We start from the raw sequence: 19658 nt of genomic DNA, 5'->3' as shown, positions 1-19658 counted from the left end.
TTCAGTATTCTTAGTTGTAAAGGAGTTTTGTATCTAGGACAGCATTAGCACTGAAGTGTAGTGTGTGCCGATTCTTTTTGAAAGGTGCCTTAGGCCAAGCACTGCCTATAAATTGACAAAAATAAAAAATAAAGCTCCAAGCTTTGTGTAACTGCAAAGCTTCAACACTTAATGCCTTGGTTGGAGCCCTCACATTCTTAAAGTGCAGAATGCTCACAGCTCCTATTTTTCATTAAATACTCCTCCAAAATTTAACACCTACTGAAGTGAAAATGCAATAATTTAAACTAGGACCTGATTGGTCCCAAGTGAAAATAGGAACACTTATGACTGGTTCCAGTTACAAATGGTGCTAGTTGAAATTGGCCTGCTGGACTACTGCTGGTTAATATTAACTGTTCTAGAAACGAGCTGGAAGTGTTTCGCCCCCAGAATGCATTGGTTATAGGTGCAAGCTGGCACCATGCAGTCTGTAACCAAGTGAGCCATGTGTGTTTAGGTGGCAAAACACTGGTATGTTTAGAGAACGATTCCACACCAATAGTGCAGCCCTGTGACAAAAGTACTACAGTACCAGTGATACAAAGTGACTTGTGCAACACTGGTGCTGCAGAGAAAAACAGTTGCAGCTATTGCAGTACCAGGCAGCATAACACACACCGACTTTGCCTTGTAGTACCATGTACCGTACTGAAGAAGCCATGATTGCATACAGTGAGGCAAACTCGTCTAGTCTGTAAAGATTATTTAGCAAGTATTGGCCATAGCAGTGTTTAAAGGGCCCCTCACCAGGCCCCATAGCAAATTTTGGTTATACGGTAGGAGTTGTTACATGCTTTCTACAGAGCGTTCTGTCGCAATAATTTTTCAAATTTATTCGTTAATGCAGAGATGCAATTACATGAACTGTCGCGAACCCATGTTTTCAGGAGGAGAGATTCACCGCCAACTTAGACACTCTCTCCACTTGACTCCTTCTAGCCTCTACAAGCGAAAATCGTTCCGTGTTCTCTTATATCGGAGCCAGATGATCGCATGACGCATATGTCACCGGTCCCTCCCCCTTTTCCCCCCACTTTTTTCTCCTCTTGCGTTCTTGCTGCACGGTACACATTCAGTGACAGTCTCACGCACTAGCTGTTGCGTTTGTTTCGTTTCATGCAAGGCATGATCTTGCACGCTGTTCATAAGAACACCCGACTAGCAGCATAAGTCATTGCCACACGAGCACCGAGGCAAACTCAAGCAGATAAAAGAACACGATCGCACGCTTCAACTCAGTAGAAACCCATAGATAGTTTCGTTTTCTGAGCCCGCGAGTGCACGATGTGGGAACAAGCAAATGAAACAGAAGTGCGTCCCTCTTCCTAAGGCACGGAGTAACAACAGACTCGCAAACATTCGGGTTGTAGGTTTTATTATTTCTATAAACTTTACATTGTCTTGTAAAGCAACTGATCAAACAAGTAACTGCTATAGCCTTGATTAATCCTGAAGTCATGTGTCGCAGTAAGTGATGTTTCAGCAATGCAAATTAGTACGTAGGCCCATCTAGGCACACTTGTGCATCTGACCTCGACGCTCTGGCCCGGAGCGTGGCTTCCTTAAGACGGACATGCGGCGTTTGATTAGAAATTTCAGCTGTTTTTGTGGCGTGCAGCGGTGTAATACTTTCCAGATGCGGTCGTCAAGATGCATTGTATATACTGCACTTGTCTGTTTAAAATGGTCAAGCCTGGTGAAGTGCCTTTTAAAATAGTCTTCATTCGAAACAGCCTATGACAGTTTACGCACAATTAAAGCTTTAACAAGTAAACTTTTTGGGTAGCAAATTACTGCTGTTTGTGCATCTAAGTTGTGGCGATTTGTATATTTACAATCATTACTCAATACCACCATTTTTAGATATGTTTCAGTTAACAAGCTTTTCTCGAGCCGTGAGAAATTGGCTAAGGCATTTTGCACTCACTCCGTAAACTATTGTCACTATCAGCCAGAGTTGCCAGGTATTTGGGAGAAAAAGTAGCCAGAAAATTCCGAAAAGTAGTCAAGAAAGTCGCTAACTATGGCAAAAGCTTTAATTGATAGCCAAAAATGTAGCCATGGTGTGACAAACCAAGAAATGCCAATTTTTGACGTGAGAATGAAGAAGAAAATGGCGATGAAGACCTCTAGTTTCCAGCAGCACTGAGGGCAAACAAATATAACAGAACAAAACAAATGTTATCACATATCATAATGTACCGTAATGACCAGCTGACATTCTGTGATAACTTCTGCCTTGCGCTTGCGTGCTTACTTATAGCCGAAGCAGTGTCACCAGTTTTAGTACAATAAGCTCGCTGCACGCCATTCTTGTGCCATTATGACTTCATTTAACCGTTCACGTGTGTACTGCATGATGTCCCGTACATTCTTCACTCTTAGAAAAGTTCGCTCCCTTTGGGTCGTATCTTGTCTCACAACAATAATCGTCATCTGTCTTGCCCGCATTTCCTTTCTTTAACGCTGCGAGCCCCATACTTCCAAATCTTGAACGGCATGCACGTTATCAGCATGACAGAGCATTCTGGACGGGAAAGCAGCGAGCCAGCATTTTCAAGAAGAGAAACGCAAGCAAGACAGATGACGATTGTTGTTGTGTGGCAACATATGACCTAAAGGGTGTAAATTTGTTAAGGGTGTACACTCTCAAAAAAGTTTACACCCTTTGGGTTGTATATTTGCCACACAGCTATAATTGTCATCTGTCTTGCTTGCGTTTCCTTTCTTAAAAACGCTGCGCTCGCTACTTTCCTGTTGAGAATGCTCTGTCATGCTGATAACTCGCATGCCGTTCGTGACTTGGAAGTGCTGGGCTCACAGCATTAAAGAAAGGAAATGCGGGCAAGACAGATGACGATTGTTGTTGTGTGGCAAGATACGACCCAAAGGGTGTAATATTGTTTAAGAGTGTAGCCTAGAAAACCATTAAATATTGTTGTTCTGCGTTGAAAAAGAAAAAAAAGATATTCATTCATAAACTTTTGTTTTGCACATATTTATTAGAGCCTATATAAGCTCTGATTGCTTTACATGCAATATCTCTTCATAGAAATCTTGTATAACATTTCATTTACAGGCACAGCAAACTTCACTTTGTTATGTTGGAACAGTTTTGCCGGAAACGCAGTACGACGGAGGCTAGTACAACAGAATGCCGTTTTTTGCTCACACTGTTTTGATTTTTGTCCGGTAACGCTTCAGGCTAGGTGATAATACTAGGTGTCATTGGAAAGCTCAGAAAGCAAGCTTCCTAATGCACTATAGTTCACATCCGCCCAATGAGCGCAGAAAGCACAGTGCGTCCACAATTAATGACTAAAATGCGGAGCACGTGCTGCCGGAGTGGGACCACCACCTTGAAGAGCCCATTGGTGAGGCCATTTTGAGCTGACAAGTGCAGAGCATACATTGCGCGATAGCGACCGTGTCTGTTAAGTATTACATTGCTACATGCTGCAGAAAGAGCTGAAATTTCATTTAAACCGAACGCCATTTGCCTTTCTCCTTGCGGGTGCCACGCTTCAAGTCGGAGGGATGACGTATACGTGCTAGAGCACCTACGTACATGTCTTTTCTATGATGTCGCTCTTAGTGACTTGTGACTTTGAGAGTTATTTAAGGCAACGTCTGTTATTTGTATAATCTGCTGCATCGATAGACGAATGAAGGTTTAGAGAAATAATAAAACACAAACCGAATGTCTGTGTGTACTTGTTTACTTCGCAACACAGAAAGAGAGATGTACTTCCATTATGTGTGCTTGTTCCCGCGTCGTGCAGTCGAGCGCGCTGACACCTAAACTTTCTACAGTGTTCCAGCGTGCAATCGTGCTCTGTGATCCGCTTGTGCCTGCCTCAGTGTTTGTGTAGCACTGGCCGCTAGTCAGGTGTTCACATGCACAGCACATAATCGTGTGCTGTGCGAAACGAGACAGCAGCTCGCGCGTGACGCCGTCAGAAGAAGTGCCCCTTGCAGCAAAAAAGTGAGGGGAAAAATAATGAAGGTGGGGTCCGTGACATATGCATTGCACGATCCACGAGGTTTGTTATGGGAGAATGCAGGGAATGAATTTCGCTCGTGAAGGCTAGACGGGGAAGTGGAGAGAGTCTCTCTTGGCAGTGGCGCTCGCCTCCTGAAATCATGGGTTCGTGGCACTGAAATATTCCTATCTCGGCTATTAATGAACCAATTTGTAAAATTCTTGCGGCTGATCGCTTCTTAGAGCGCACATAACAACTTCCAGTGTATAACCAAAATTTCCTATAGGCCTGTTGAGGGGCCCTTAATTCGGGCAAGACAGATGACGATAATTGTTGTGGGACAAGATATGACCCAAAGGGTGTAAACTTCTTTTTAAGAGGGCTGCAGTCCCATAGTCGCATAGACATTGGTACCTGTGATGTCACGGCTGCCATCATGCATTTTCGGTAGTAGCAATCAGTTCTGGCACCAAGAACAATAGTCTTAGAGATTCTATATAGACTTAACTGTCACTAGGGGTGATACTAGGAAACCTTCTATTGCTTCTGTACTACGAAGGACGCAAGAGCATTTCCTTCAAGTTTACTTAACTCCTGTTACTCAGAGGGAGGTGCTTGAGCCTTTTTCAATTATCCGTCCATGACAGTCCAGGGGCCGTATTCTGTAACGGTTCACTTTGGAACAAGTTAGCTCTCATGAACGCCATTGGTTAGCACTTCGTCGTCGTCGTCATCATCCCTGGTGGGCGTGACTACAAATTTTGTTGTCACACAGGTTGTCAATCATCTGGAAGCGAACCCATCGTCTGCTACGAGCGGAACCGCAAAGTGGTTCGCTCGAGGGTTACGCGCGGTCGCGAGCATGATCTCGAGGGTTGCTAGGGCAACCGTGGCCGTCTTCTAGTCTCGCGCTGGCCGACGTGACGAGAGAAAAGCCGTTCGCGGCTTCTTTGGCGGTGTTGCTGGCCAGCGTTGGCCAAAGACAACGACGGGACGAGAGGCAACGGTGCAACGCGTTCAACATGAGGGAAGGAGAGTTCCGAAGGCATTCTAGGCTCTCCAAAAACAGTGCGATGAATTTGCGGCGAGCTACAATATCGCGGACCACAAGATTTAGTTTCGTAAAGTTGACACGGCTACTTAAATGCTGTGCGCGCTACGTTTTTCTTTTCTCTCTCTTTTCGCCACGGGTTGGTTGATGTAGAAGCTATTCAGTTGTCTTAGCCGTCAGTCAGTCGCATCATTAGAGATTTAGGGTGGGGACGCAAGCGGCTTTGAGCGCGGCAAGATTCTCGAAGTTATGGGAAGTGTGGACGGAACTCAAATCCCCCGCAATCGTCCGCTCTAAGAAGCTCAGCCACGGCTAAACAAAATCCTGTTAGAATCGCGGCCTACGCGCAGAGAACCGCTTTGATTGCTTAAAGTGTAACTCCGGCGATTTTTTTAACATGTAAACGTAATAGAATATTTACGTTCCCGAGACCCCCCTGTCACGCGTCTGATAGTAGAGTTTCGCAAATTAGAAAATACTTTTAAATAAACAAAAAAGCGCAAAAACGAAACCCGACTAAGCAGCCGAGCGAACCTCTTCATGTGGTGTCACGGGTGTCTCCACCGGGGAGTATTTTTACAATTGCTCATAGAATTGCAATTGCTAGTAGGTACAACGGGACGTGGCGTTTTTCGCGACCCTCGACGTTTCTGCGCAGGCGCGAGTAAGAGCAGGTGCGAGAGATAAAGTCTGGGGGCCTTTGCTCCTACTCTGCCTAGGCGCTACGTTGGAGAAGTTTCTTGGCGCGTGTAGCGTGCGTTTGTCCTAGGCATGCCGGAGTGGGGTCGACAATGGGCCTGTTCGATTTTCGGCGTTCTGGCAGCCAGCTAGTTCCGGTTCTGATAGGAAGTCACGTGGGCTGGGATCCCAAGACAACCCGAATCTGCCCGAAGTTGCAAAATCGAACGCCGGTACAGCTGGCTAAATGTAAACATGCTACCAGCATGGCAGCGCCCGGCGAGGCCGGCGCGCGCTCGGCGTAGTCGGCCCATTTATGCGTTGCCAGCTTGAAAATGTATAGTTGCATTCAGGGATACGATCACTTTCGCGCGATTTCGCGAGACTCGGCGCAGGACGCTCACTGGGGCAACCTCACTTTGCGCAGCGCAGCAGATGGCCTCCGACGCGGCGGATGACAAGACGCGAAATCGCGCGTAAATGATTGTATACTCGAAAGCGATATCTCGAACATCCCTGCTCGCAGCGATCACATCGCCCACCGGCGAAATTAGACATTTTTAGTTTAGCGTACGCAACTATAGCGTACGCTATACGCTATAATATAGCGTACGCTAAGCAGCGCACGTTTTCGACAATTTTAGTTGGCCGACGATATCTTCGGATCTCTGAGGCCATATTCCGTCGTTGCGGCTATTTCGCGCCTGTAGCGATAGGTGGCGCTGACATCTCGAACGTTTCTTTCGTTAGGCCTCGACTCGTTCGAAACGAGAAGCGATCTCGAAAACACCATGAATTTGTCCATAACACTCTGTCGTCGAAGCGGCCTGAGACTAAGCGAAAGCCGTTTACACAGTCATTTTCTACGAACGAAGTGCATGTTACAAAAGCAACGCCAAATTCAATTCGAAGCGGGCAGCCGGGATCGGCGCCATGTTTCCCGCAAACTCCGCAAAAACGCTAACGCTAACCGTTTGCGTTGCGTACGCCCGCTATACCCGCTATTTCGTTTAGCGTTCAGCGCATGCGCAGTGACGACCCGCTATATTTTAGCGTACGCAATGGAATAGCGTACGTACGCTATACTAAAACTGTCTATTGACGAGTTGGCGTTGTGTCATCACAAGAGATGAAAAAGCAGGTTACCGGATACGTCTCATACGCATAAAATTTCGTGCCGGTCTGCTTGGGCTTCGATTTCAGAAAGCTTGTTGTGGCTGATTGTGCTTCTCATTTTGACACTAAGGAGCTGGGGACGCGGCTGGAGCATGAAAATGCTCGCCGCCTGTGACCAGCGAAACGTTTCACTCATTGTTTGCGATCATGAGAGCAATAAGCCAATGTACGTGTGTCTAATGTACCGAGTGCAATCAGTGCATTCTTAGATCAACGGCCTGCAGTCGAACACATATCGGTTTCGAGCTGACACCGAAGCATACGACGGGGAGATGGAGCGAACACGGGCTTGCTCCAAAGCCTTCGCCAGCTGCAGAAAAAGGAGCTATATACATACGCCAGATATGTGAAAAGGAAGGCCACCAGTGAAAGACGAACCCAAAATGTACCGCAATGTGTGAATGAGCGTCTACAACTTGCCTGGAACACGATGCAGGTAACATGCACGCATGAGTGCGCAGCGCGCTGATCGCCGCGAAGAAGCCTTCAGGGGACACACACATACACACGCGAAAGCTTCAAACGATTCACCACTGCTCGTATCACACCGCTTCGCAATGCGGAACGGAGCGTAAGCACCTAAAAAAGATAACGCTAGAAGTAAGGAAATCCGAAGATGACCGTAGACAGTTGGCTGAGCGAGTCAAGTTTAAGTCTTCAAGCGTCCGCGTTGCAATCCGTGAAGTCCCCGCAAAGATGGCGGCAAGTGCCCATCGCCTCTTTTAGTCTTCTGCTAGCCAGAGAACTTCCAGGAAGCAGCCAGAACAAAATCGTCCTGGCAGGTTCTGGCAGCCCGCGGGTAGCCAGAACCGTCCAGCGCGAGCAAAACGAACGCCCGGCGCAAGTGCGTAGCGCGGTGGGCGTAGCAACCCGAGAAAAACGAAGACGGGGCGCTATTCTGGACATTCAGCCATTTTCTTCGGTGCGTGACGTAGGCGCGACGCAAACAAAATGGCGCTGGTGGCCCAGTTTTGCTTACGTAACGTGACGCTAACTTGACGTTTCGCCTAAGAAACTGAAATGAAGGCACTGAATGTAGCGTTATCAGTAAAGCAAAACAGTTTTCCTCCGCAGTAAAAATAAAGCAGCTATCTCAAAGCATATGATTATTCGGTCGAAAACGCTTCTCGCTTCCGTCGTCTGCTGCGTACAAGACGTTGTCTGTTTCAATAGCTAGGACGCGTGTCCCCGGAAAATGGAATGAGTCATCGCATGTAGGCGCCAACTCGCTTGTTTTCTTGCTTCAGACAATATACGCGACCTACCAGTGGTGATGCGCGCACATTCTAGGCCACGTTATCGCTATCTTGTGAAACGCAAGTGACTCAGCCCGACTCGGCTGGCTGAGAAACGGCCGAATTTCACCGATAGCGTTGCGCGCGCCAGAGATATCCACTAGCGCGACGCAAGCGCCGGCGCTGCCATCTCTTGTTCATTTCGCTGGTTCTCGCACCGCGGGAGGAAACTTCAAAGCGCCGCCTTGCGTACATTTCTTTTTATAAATTGGAAAAAGCCCGTTGTCATAACTTTTGATTGTGCAAAAAGGCATTAATCTTGATTACAATACAAATGCAGCAGTGAAAAGTGCATAACATTGACGAAAAATTGCTATGTTCAACCAATATTTCGTATAAACGCGTTCTTTTAAAAAATGATGGCCCCAAACACAAATGCCAACACCACCCGAGAGCGATGCAAATACTATGAGCACGCGTTATGAACAAATGATTTTCGTAGCGCCAAACGACGGGGAAAATGTGGCGATACGCATTCCTCTCGGCTTCCATTGCATATATGGCTGCTCATTAGCATAATTCGCGCGGCTCGTCGCAGCAAAAATTATGGCGGAAAATCTCAGCAATGGCGGACCGGCGCAACGTCACGCATCGTCAAAATGACGCTTACGAAACAGCCCTTCCTGTGACGCACATCACGAGATATTCCTTCAGCCAATCAGCAAGCTGGCATGGCGCATATCTTGAATCGCCACCACATATTCGCGCAATTGCACATGCATTGTACTGGTTGTGCCTGCTACCGCTCACTTTCTTTTTGAAGCGCTAACATCGCAATATAGCTGCCAAGGACCAAAAAATGTATTAGTCCATAACATTTGCAGCTCCACGTCACGTTTCGTCATCTTGATGAAAACGCGAAATTGCATTTTGCAATACTTCCGCTTCCCGGCACAAATTTTGAAGCACGTGACCTCTCGACAGCCAATCAGAGAGTAAACATGGCGGATAATGGCGGCCGTGCAGCCGCCATGCGTGTCCAGGGGCCGAATCTTATAACGGTTCGGTTGGGGAACCGTTCCTTTGGCCTCACCTGATTGGCCAAAATTTTGATTACGTCACAGGTCGTCAGAGGCAGCGGGGCGGTATCGCAATTTTCGAATACGTCACGCATCTGTCAATCATCTTCAAAGCGAACCGGTCGTAGGAACCGGCGAAGGGGTAGTCCCCTTTGGGTTCCGTTGCTGTGGCTGGGCTGTTGGCTTGTGACCCTGGTCGCGCGTCCCCGGAGACACGCGGGCGTCGCGCGCGCGTGCGTTGGTTGCTTCGGAGGCTATTACTTGCCTTCGTCGTCTGCTTGGCGTTGCTCTTTCGGTGTCGACCACGGCTGGAAATGCGATGCGCTTTCGAAGAAGTGACGGATAATGAGTTGCACCGCCCTTGCTGGCTTTCTAAGTAGACCTTTTGCAGGCTACGCTATGAAATGGAGGAGACTCGGGTGCAAGCGTACGAGTGGCCATTCCACGCAGAGGAAGGAATATTGCGCACTGGGGTTCATTGCCACCGGTCTGCAGCTCCCAGAGCTCAATCGGACGCGAAGCATTCGTCGGAATTGCCTAGATCTCTGCTGCCGACATTGTCCACAAAGTTGCTCTCGCAATTACTGTGTTGGCCCGTTGAAGGGCTGGGTCAGCTTTCCCGTGACCTCAGCTTCAAAGTCAATGCCAAGGAGATATTTGCACGGTGAGATCGAATTCCCAGTGCTATCGCCAGTGTGAATAGCGAGCAGATCGCCGTTCAGCAGTCAGAAGGGTTCAACCTAGGCTGGTTCAGCGCTTCCTTCGTTCGGCTGATAAAACTATACAGTCAGGACGGGAAGGTATTGTAGAGCTCTCTTATTTGGCTGCCCTTTTTTCTCTATTTTGGGAGTGCCATACTTTGTTTCTCAATTTCACGGCACAGCGCGCACCGTCAGCACCACACTCTTCGATTTGACTTCGCGCAGGAAACGCAGGGCCCGTATACCGTAATGTTCGATTTAAGTTCCATTGCTTCTATCACGCGACGCGCCGTGGGGCAGATCGCAGGGATAGCGGCAGCGCGGCGGCGAGCGAGTCATGTCCGAGCCGATGACGAAGGGCGAAAAAAGAAGGAAAACTGATATAGTCGGCTAGTAAAGGTGTCCCTAGAACCAGTTCACGGTTTTGTCGCGCTATATATTTGAGAAGTGCTGGTAGTGCGTTCCTGTTACATGCATCGTGCGAGCTCCTGGTAGCAGACGACATAGCGCTGCGCTCTGCCCACTCCGTGGCCAACTCATTTACGCTTACGATACCGCCTGTGGGCTGAGAATGAAAAAGAATGACATTAATAAATTACTTCTGCATTGCGTAAACGCCCGGCACCACAAGTTTATACTTCAAAACTTGGCGTATAATATTTAATTTATATTTTACATTTGTTTAGCAAGCAGAAACATTCTGCAATTCCTCGATTAGCTCGTCATATAGTGACGTACACTTCAGAGGTGGCACCCTCTCATCTATTGGTCGCGTACTCCCCTTCTTGCACCGCCGGCTTGGGAGTGGCACATCAAGTGACGTAAGTGGCGAAGCGAACGGTTCGTATTCCGAACCGTTATAAGATTCGGCCCCAGAATAGCACCCACGCTCTGGCTACGTGCTCTGGCAGCCCGCAGGTAGCCAGAAGTGGAAAATCGAAGAGGCCCAATGTTTGCGCTCGGACGCTGGCTGCCGTCGCGGTGAAACGGGAACCAGCGCGCACTGACACACCATTTGGCCATCGCTGCGTCTAAACGTACGACGGAGAGACTTTCTCGCGCGTGCGGCGCTGATGCTGAGACAGTCATGCCGGATTATAACTTTTTCGCGCCTTACGCACTCTAACTTCAAAAAGCCGAAAAAAAAACAAGGCAAACAAGCAATGATTTCCCCAGGGGAGCATTAGGGGGCAATCAATAGTAGAGCAATCAGTAGTAGAGGCCGGGCCTGCTCTCCTGGACTTTTCAGGAGCATTTTTGAGTGGTCCCCTTTGAGCGAAATAAACGCAGAGCGCCTTAGCAACCATGGTTGAACGCAATTGCCTGATGTCACGCTGTAATTAAGGATTACTGACATTGCGTCTCGTCCACGTTAGGTTATGTTTAGGTTAGGTTTACGTTAGCTTAGGTTAATTACGTTAGGTAAGCGTAAAAAGCGTTTGGGTGCCGCGGTGCCACACCTGTTATGCCGTGCGGATTATTGTCTTTGTGTCTCGGCCACGTTATGTTACGTTTGGTTAGGTTAACGTTACCTTAGGTTGGGTTAGCGCTAGGTTAGCGTAAAATCCGGCGTGACGTGGCGCGGCGTGTTCTCACAACAGTTACGTCATGAGCATTGTCTTTCTGTCTCGGCCTCGTTAGGTTGGGTTAACGTAGGTTAGCGTAAAACGCGTTAGGGGGGCGCGGCGTATTCTAGTAGCGATAAGTACTCGTACGCGTATTCTAGTACACTGATAGGGCGCATGCCGTTCGTGACTGGAAAGTACCGGGCACGCAGCGTTAAAGAAAGGAAACGCGGGCAGCACGGATGACGATTATTGGTGTGGGACAAGATACGCCCCTAAGGGTGTAAATTTTTCTAAGAGTGAAGAGTGTAGCAATTGTAAATACGCCACCGGGGAAGGCGCGCATGGCATGCTGGTCTCGCCCGCTGGCAGCGAAGAGCAGACGCTCGGCTGAATCGTGACTGCGCCGGATCTTCCGATCTATCAAATATTGACAGGTATGATTTTTGACGAATTCGGTAGCCACGAATCGCCGTTCGCATTCGACCTGCGATCACAGGAGAGCCAGCGCCCATGCGCTACATATCGTGCTGCAACATGAAGACCAAGGGTCGCCCAAACCACTGATTTTTCACCCCTTCTCAGGGAAACGCTTCGCATGCCCACTGTAAGATGTGGAGCACGACTTTCCGCATTTGTATCTCCCCAAAACGCCGCTTACTGTCCAAAGCACCTAACGGTGCATTTGTTTACATCGATCGGCAGGTGCAGCGACCAGTCGTGGTTCGCTTGAGATATAATACTAGCCGCTCATCGTTGACATCAAATAATTCCAGAACATATCAAAACAGGCAGATTTTGTGCATGTAAGCACCGTTGCATCACTCTGGATCGCGCTGATATGAGCGACCACGCACCTTCGAAAACGGCGAGCGGGAGACTGTAGTACGGGAGCGTTATGCTGCCTACCTATCATTTTTCGTATTCTCTTCGTGCACACAATATGTTCCGTAAAGTGGACATAGATGAGAACTTTGCGCGTGTGATCGTTGATTTAGAGAACGCGTAGTTTTGTGGCGGAAACGAGTATAGACACCGTTGGCAGCTGAACGAGCGGTTGTCTACGCTGCTGTATCGAAGGGGCCTACGCTCGCTGCCCATCTTTAATACGAGACAAGCAGTACAGCTCGGAAGCTAAATAATGGGTCGGCATGACAATACGTAAAAATACACCCATTTTCGTAGTCGCATTTAATTTAGGGAAGTGCCGGTGTGTGCGGCGGGCCGCTTTCCGTCGAAAACGACAACGTACCGATGTCGATACCGCTCCGTGTCGTCGCTTCTCGCTTTTTGTGTGTGGGCTGTACGAAATGAGGAATGGTTTATTTCAAATCCGTATGGGCAAAACTGAACCACAGAAGTAGCTTTCTTCATCCTGATGGCTTAATTAGCTTCAGGACCGCCAGCAGCAGACGCATGAACTACGCGATGTGAAATATAGGCTTAACCTCGGCTGAACTTGATCGGCATAGCCTCAAACTGTGTGCGGGTGGCGAGGGCTGAAGTTCATGCAGCCAACAACGCAACACCACTTGCCACCGCCCCATCACTTGCCCGTCAATTCTTGTAACAGCGACTTCTCATGCGAAGCACTAGCTCACTATCGTCGACTCCTCCACGCCCTCGTAGCTGTCGTCTGCATTATCCCGGCATGCTCCGAGTGGGACTCTCCTGACGTCATACTCGGTGTTGCCTGTAACCAAGTAATAAAGCCGGTCGTGCCTGTAACTGAGGGGCAGGTAAGGTAGGGTGTTCTAGGCAATTTATTAAATTTATTTGTAAAAAATCTGTGCAACTCTGAAACCTGCTTTTTTTTTTTTTTGAGGACCTGACAGGAGTGTGCAGAGGAACGTACTCAGCGAATTTCATCAACATCCGTTGACATCGAAAAATCGCCGGAGTTGCCCTTTAACGTAGGCGCACCACTTACGACAAAAAAAAACAAAAAAAACGCAGATAAAATTAAACCACCAGCTGTCCGCGTCAGAAGCTCACAGTTATTGCTGGAAATTAAATGCGCATGTGTTCTATGCAAACCAATATTTTTTTACCAAACTAGCAACATACTTCAATTACCATATCGCCCCCAAAGTACAAACAAACATGATGACGCGACCTTGCGGCAGAACGCCGCTCTACACACTACGCCGATCGTTCATTGGTCTCCCTCGCGCTGCGACGTTCCACTCTTTCTCCGAGTGACGTGACCCAGACGTAAGAGCCAGAGCGAACCGGTTCCAAAGCGAACCGGTTCCAAAGCGAACCGTTGCATAATACGGCCCCTGCATGGGCTGCCCGAGGTGGTGATTAAGCCAACGGGCGTTGCATATGAAGCATGGGCAGTCCTGCACAGCCCAGGACAAGTCGAAGAGGTCCACTCATCATATGGCGGCAATGATATATACTCAGCTCCTGGATTTGTCTTAATTACTGTTTTAATTTGGTTTTAATTTTCTGTTGCGCTTGAAAATGTTCACTTATTGTGCGCTCCCACCTTGATGTTGCTTTATACATTCTTTACTTATTTCTGTGAACGATTTAATACATCTGTCCCCCCTGCGATAATGCCTTCGAGGCGACGCAGGTATTCTGTAAATAAATAAAATAAAAAGCATGACCGTCATTATCTGGCGTTCGGGGCTGTTGCTTCGAAGGGGCCTTCGTGGGGAGTGTGATTCGGAGACTACGTCTGTGTTCCAATACTCGCCGTAGACGGCAAAGTAGACGGCTAAGGACAGTGGCCATCTTAAGTCTCCTTCCAATTCTCACGAAGGCGTCAAAGTAGACAGCTTCGCGAAGACAGTATCGAAGTCAAAAACAATCATGGAGGAAGGAAAAAAAAACTAGGAGGGAGCGTCACGCGATTCTGTTAGCCTGGGCAAGCAGCCTCCTCTGAAGCCGCCCCTCCCGCTCGCCGAGGCCTTGTGCGCGGTGCCTTTCACTCTTCACTCAGAAAAATTTGCACCCTTTGGGGCGTATCTTGTCCCACAACAATAATCGTCATCTGTCTTGCCCGCATTTCCTTTCTTTAACGCGGCGAGCCCGGTACTTCCCAGTGACGAACGGCACGCGCATTATCAGTGTGACGCAGCATTCTCGGCAGGAAAGTAGCGAGCGCCGAGTTTTCAAGAAAGGAAACGCAGGCTAGGCAGATGATTATTGTTGTGGGACAAATGTACACCCCAAAGGGTGCAACCGTTTTAAGAGTGTTAGGCAAATGTACACTCTAAAAACAGTTGCACCCTTTGGGGTGTATATTTGGGGTGGTTGCTAGGCAACGCGAGGCGGCGCACAGCTGGGCTTCATCATCATCAGCCTGGTTACGCCCACTGCAGAGCAAGGGCCTCTCCCATACTTCTCCAACAACCCCGGTCATGTATTAATTGTGGCCATGTCGTCCCTGCAAACTTCTTAATCTCATCCGCCCACCTAACTTTCTGCCGCCCCCTGCTACGCTTCCCTTCTCTTGGAATCCAGTCCATAACCCTTAATGACCATCGGTTATCTTCCCTCCTCATTACATGTCCTGCCTATGCCCATTTCTTTTTCTTGATTTCAACTAAGATGTCGTTAACTCGCGTTTGTTCCCTCACCCAATCTGCTCTTTTCTTATCCCTTAACGTTACACCCATCATTCTTCTTTCCATAGCTCGTTGCGTCGTCCTCAATTCAAGTAGAACCCTTTTCGTAAGCCTCCAGGTTTCTGCCCCGTAGGTGAGTACTGGTAAGACACAGCTATTATACACTTTTCTCTTGAGGGATAATGGCAACCTGCTGTTCATGATCTGAGAATGCCTGCCAAGCGCACCCCAGCCCATTCTTATTCTTCTGATTATTTCTGTCTCATGATCCGGATCCGCCGTCACTACCTGCCCTAGGTAGATGTATTCCCTGTGCCTCGCTACCTATTGTAAATTGCTGTTGTCTTCCGAGACTGTTAAACATTACCTTAGTTTTCTGCAGATTAATTTTTAGACCCACTCTTCTGCTTTGCCTCTCCAGGTCAGTGAGCATGCATTGCAATTGGTCCCCTGAGTTACTAAGCAAGGCAATATCATCAGCGAATCGCAAGTTACTAAGGTATTCTCCATTAACTTTTATCCCCAATTCTTCCCAATCCAGGTCTCTGAACACCTCCTGTAAACACGCTGTGAAAAACATTGGAGAGATCGTATCTCCCTGCCTGACGCCTTTCTTTATTGGGATTTTTTTGCTTTCTTTATGGATGACTATGGTGGCTGTGGAGCCGCTATAGATATCTTTCAGTATTTTTACATACGGGTCGTCTACACCCTGATTCCGTAATGCCTCCATGACTGCTGAGGTTTCGACAGAATCAAACGCCTTCTCGTAATCAATGAAAGCCATATATAAGGGTTGGTTATATTCCGCACATTTTTCTATCACCTGATTGATAGTGTGAATATGTTCTATTGTTGAGTAGCCTTTACAAAATCCTGCCTGGTCCTTTGCTTGGCAGAAGTCTAAGGTGTTCCTAATTCTATTTGCGATTACCTTAGTAAATAGTTTGTAGGCAACTGACAGTAAGCTGATCGGTCTATAATTTTTTCAAGTCTTTGGCGTCCCCTTTCTTGTTGATTAGGATTATGTTAGCGTTCTTCCAAGATTCCGATACGCTCGAGGTCATGAGGCATTGCGTATACAGGGTGGCCAGTTTCTCTAGAACAATCTGCCCACCATCCTTCAACAAATCTGCTGTTGATCCTCCCCAGCTACCTTCCCCCTTTGCATAGCTCCCAAGGCTTTCTTTACTTCTTCCGGCGTTACCTGTGGGATTTCGAATTCCTCTAGACTATTCTCTCTACCATTATCGTTGTGGGTGCCACTGGTACTGTATATATCTCAACCACTTGAACTATCTCATCCATATTAGTAATGATATTGCCAGCTTTGTCTCTTAACGCATACATCTGATTCTTGCCGATTCCTAGTTTCTTCTTCACTCCGTTTAGGCTTCCTCCGTATATCCGTATATTGGGGCATTTTCCTATAATATCGGCGTGAATATGCCGATAAGAAAAAACTCACGCAATAATTAATGTTTATTCACCCTTTAATGTAGTGTAGAAATTGGTCGATCGTGAAAGCTGTCAGACGAAAAAGCAATTGAAAAATGGAAATGTAGCATCAGAAATAGTACACGCAAGAAACAAGTATTCATTATTATCATCAAGCGTTGCCGGTGCCTTAGCATCTTCATTGCATGGAGGGTCTCGGAACTTTGGTGGCAGCCGTTTCCTTTTAGCTTGAAATATGGCGGTGCTAGTATTCATTATTATCCTCATTATCATCAGGCTTCAGGCACGTACCCAGGGGGGGGGCGCCCCCCACCCGAAATCAAGTGGCATACCCCCCCTCCCCACCCACGCCACCACTCCTCACACATTCCTAAAGCGCCACCAGATCAATGTTGAGACTTGACAACTGTTCATCGGTCAGCATTATGCTGCCTTTTTCACTCCTTTTAGACGGCGGTAGTTATCGGCACCTCTTGTAATGTGAAGGACAGGTTTCTCATAGATTCCGCACCCGCGCGATTAACTCGAGATGCGTTCAGTTGTCACCATCTATTCAACCGTCACGCGCATAGCTGTTGCTTTTGTTAGTTCAACCTTCTTTGTTTAGGCTGATCCTGGGACCAGGAGAGGGATGCGGCTGTTACTCAGCTGGTTTTTACTCTCATGGAACGAGTTGCGGCGGGAGAAAACGCCAATTGCGTTTAACTTTTCCCTTTGCTTCATTATTTTCTTGAGTTAGGGCTCGCCGCGACCCTGGCAGATGCCCGGAACCATATACACGTGATATGGGTTAGATAAGGTGGGAAATAAAATAATGTGAAAGAGCGTCCATCATAAAACCCTGCAATAACCCTTAAACCCATAAGCAAGATGACTGTTGCCCGTTACCTCGTCTGTTTTTCCCTAACTGTATAGCACTTTTCGTGCAAAATTGGCAACTGGAAACAAAAATCGCAAGGAGTTGAGAAATTAAGCGATATAGTAAGGGAGAGAGCCAAGGCAACAACCAAACTGCAAGCAAAAGCGAATAATAAAAAAGTTAAGCGTTGTTCATGAGACTATTTATGGATCAACATCTTTTTATGGAAAAAGGAAGTAGAGAAAACGCCGCCGTTAGTGGAGAACAATTACTTGTTTTGAATCACGCTTCTACAGTTATCGGTCGAACCGCCTCACGTAGCCACTTCTCTGCTGTGCTTATGTGGGTGTTTTTCTAACCTTTCGCGGTGAGCGCAGTACGTCTAGAATCGCAGAGTCCTGCGCTCTACGCGGTTGTCTGGGACTGGCGGCCGCACAGCGTTACGCAATTCGCGGAAGTGTCAAAACTGATCAACAAGGCGAAAATTACTGATATTCGAAACTATAACATGAGAAACACTGAAGAAGCCGTAAAAAATGAACGCAGCCTGAAATCAGTAAAAAAGAAACCTGGCATAGGACAAACCATGATGTATGCACTAAAAGATAAAAAGGGAAACATCATCAGCAATCTCGAAGATATAGTAAAAGCAGCGGAAAAATTCTAAGCTGACCTGTATACAGTACCAAGAGGAGTCACGATACCTCACTTAGAAACAGTAATGAACAGGATACAGAAACTCCTATTTGACAGAAACCACATTTGAAACCCACGGAAACCCAGAAACCCACATTTGACACCTTCTCCAGAGTATAAACACCTGGCATTTCCCTGGCATAGCGAATCTTGTTACACAAAGATGCTTGAGGTCTGCCTCACCAAATTACGCTGCCGCATTCCCTCCATAAATTTCTATTTATACCGGTCGGGTTTGGTTCCCTCTCCCCTTTGTTCTTTTTTTGAGGAGGAGGAGACGATACAGCACTTTCTTCTATCTTGCCGCCGCTGTGCTGCGTAAAGAAAAAGATTGTTGGAGATACCTTTTCGAAGAATTGGCCTGGACTTGACAGAACCTGCAATTCTTTCGTTCGGGGCGTCCACTTTGGGATTCAGCCACAGGGATGCATGCTTCGCTGTCCAAACATTCCTTGCAGAATCTAAACGAATGCCCTGCTAAATTCTATTTTTTTATTACTTTTAAATTAATTATTCCTAATTCAACAGCACCTTCCTGATTTTATTTTAGCCGGTAATTCAACCCTATTCAATGCTATTCGCATAGATATTAGGAAATTTATGCTCTATATTATTTTGGAATAATCCACCCATTTCTTGGCCAATCCCCCATCGTGGGTAGGAGCCACACGTGCCACTGGCTACAACAACAACAAAGGAACAAGAGATCAGGATCGCCAGTCGGCCACTAGAGACTGTGAAGGAGCACGTTTACCTAGGTCAATTAATCACAGGCAACCCTGATCGTGAGAAGGAAATTCACAGAAGAATAAAAATGGGTTGGATCGCATACGGCAGACATTGCCAGCCCCTGACTGGAAGCTTACCATTATTATTGAAAAGTAAGGTGTGCAATCAGTGCATTTTGCCAGGGCTGACATATGAGGCAGAGACTTGAAAGCAAGTTAAGGACCGCGCAAAGAGCGATAGAACGAAGATTGCTAGGCATAACGTTAAGAGAGAGAAAGAGCGGTTTGGATCAGAGAGCGAACGGGTATAGACGATATTCTAATTCCCATCAAGAGGAAAAAATGTAGCTGGGCAGGTCATGTAATGCGCCGGTTAGATAACCGTTGGACCATTAGGATTACAGAATGGTTACCAAGAGAAGGAAAAGGCAATCGAGGACGACAAAAGACTAGACGAAGCGATGAAATGAGGAAATTCGCGGGCGCTAGTTGGAATCGGTTGGCGCAGGACAGGAGATCGCATTGCAGGGAGAGGCCTTCATCCTGCAGTGGACATAAAACAGGATGATGATGACGATGATGGAGGTGGTGCCCCCCCCCCCCCCCCGAAAAAAATCCTGTGTACGTGCCTGTCAGGCGTTGCCGGTGCCTTAGCATCTTCATTGCTTGGAGGGTCTCGGAACTTTGGTGGCAGCCGTTTCCTTTTAGCTTGAAATATGGCGGTGCTAGTCTGCAACCTTATTTAGGTGAGAAGGATGATGCTAACATGTGAACTGTTGGTACGTCAACTTTCCTAAAAACACCCGAGCGCGCTAGCACATTTTGG

General features: G+C 47.5%; 1 protein-coding gene across 10 annotated transcripts in view; it reads left to right on the top strand.

Annotated features, from left to right (window-relative positions):
• Positions 1 to 19658, top strand: part of LOC135901256 (uncharacterized) — a 73249-nt gene that overhangs the window by 28125 nt on the left and 25466 nt on the right. The window lies entirely within an intron of this gene.

Source organism: Dermacentor albipictus, chromosome 1 (assembly GCF_038994185.2).
Source record: "Dermacentor albipictus isolate Rhodes 1998 colony chromosome 1, USDA_Dalb.pri_finalv2, whole genome shotgun sequence".
Taxonomy (NCBI): Eukaryota; Metazoa; Arthropoda; class Arachnida; order Ixodida; family Ixodidae; genus Dermacentor; species Dermacentor albipictus.
The sequence above is the reverse complement of the archived record's forward strand: the minus strand, read 5'-3'. Positions and strand labels throughout refer to the sequence as shown.